This window comes from Leptidea sinapis, chromosome 29 (assembly GCF_905404315.1).
Source record: "Leptidea sinapis chromosome 29, ilLepSina1.1, whole genome shotgun sequence".
Taxonomy (NCBI): Eukaryota; Metazoa; Arthropoda; class Insecta; order Lepidoptera; family Pieridae; genus Leptidea; species Leptidea sinapis.
In genome coordinates this window covers 7,357,279-7,358,923 of record NC_066293.1, presented here as the reverse complement: position 1 = coordinate 7,358,923, position 1,645 = coordinate 7,357,279, and the positions used below count along the sequence as shown (strand labels likewise).

The 1,645-nt window shown below is 33.3% G+C and overlaps 1 pseudogene; it reads right to left on the bottom strand.

Annotated features, from left to right (window-relative positions):
- Positions 1 to 575: 575 nt before the first annotated feature.
- Positions 576 to 1,199, bottom strand: LOC126973370 (uncharacterized; annotated as a pseudogene).
- Positions 1,200 to 1,645: the final 446 nt, after the last annotated feature.

The following is a 1,645-nucleotide window of genomic DNA, read 5'->3' as shown; positions in this document are numbered from 1 at the left end:
ATTATTTAGTTACACCCATTCTCAGTAATAACCACAATATATTAATCCGGATAATGATCTTAATCGGAAATAAAGCAATCTTTTTGCTTTTTAGGCTACCTGTCATTCATAGCTATCAAACGTTTTTCACGATATTTCACTGTCTCACAAGAAATAGTGAAATAGAGTTTCGAAAAGCATTTTTTCGAAGTCAATTCCTTTTTTCCGTCCCCGTTGAAGCCCTAAACAAAATAAAACTTCAGCTTTCATTCTTGATAATTCATTCGTAATGTAACATCTCTATAGCCAAACGTTAAAATCTTATGTTGGTATGTTATCTGTGAAAGAATGGTGTGTCACTTTTTAGTTTTTAGCAAAAATAATGCATTTAAAACATTAAATAGTAGCTTTTATTAGTGTAATTAATTGCGTGTGTGTTCCTGATATAGTTATAAATGATGAAGACAAATCTAAAATATGTGATTCTCCGAAAAAAAGTGAATTTCATTCAAAGTCGTCTTTGTTTGCAATTTAGGACAAATAAGGAAAAGTAGACTATAAATATCTTTTAAATAATAGTTAAAATATGTATTTTGAATTAGCATGATCGATGCCTATGATAAATAATCACAATCAGATGAATCATCGTAACTGCTGTCAGATTCTGTATCAGACTCAGCATTTAATTCTATTATGAATCTGTCCATTGCAGTATCCATACACGCATCTCTTTCACAAAACTTGTCTTCAATGTGGTGCACATGTTCGCATTGTTTTTGCCAGTCTTCTGCAGTGATAGACTGAAAAGCATCTTCAGTTAAATTAACGATGTTGTGTTTTTCTTGCCCTACATTTTAATAAGCTACTCGCCTTTCTCGAGACTCCACACAAATTCATTAGCGTTTAGCTCGCATTGGTGTGGCTGTAATCTAGCCACTTTGTTTCCATGAGCTTGAAGCATTTTATCGGCTTCATATATTGGAGCTTCTTTATGCTCTTTTATAAATGTACTGAGCTTTTACCATGATAGGCTTATCTGCCTACCAAGATAAGCCATTATTTGTAATCCATTTTTGCATTTCTGCTTTGGTAGAGCTTAATGTCGGTGCTTTATTTAACTTTACCGTGTGATAAGCATTATACATTACTACTAAACTATTAGCTGGCAAGTTTGGAATTAGTTTTTCCTGGTGCCATTTCATAAAATTTGTTTTATTCATGTCATCGTGGTAGTCACGATTTCGACTGGGATTTAAATATTAATAAGGCATTTGGTATAAATCCCATTTTACCACCTGAGTGAACAATTATCCATTGCGCGTCAGTAAAATCGTTTTTTAGAACACCTTCTTCATTTTCTGTTTGCCAGCATTTATTTAAAACGCGTGAATTTAGGTCTCATCCAGAAAAACAACAGGCCTGCCTTCATCGCGATTTTATTTTGAAATAGTAAGGTACCTGCATCTGCAGGCTACAATGTCAGGCCTTTCCATAAGGTTCTTTCTTTTTGACCGACATTTTTTAAATTGAAATCCAATTTGTCGAATAATTTTCCATAATGTAGTAAGACCTCCACGAAAATCTGTATCAATTTTAACTCTGCTTAGAGTTTCCCCAAAGTCGGTACCTTCTTTCTGAAGGTATACATTTCAAGTATTTTATTTCA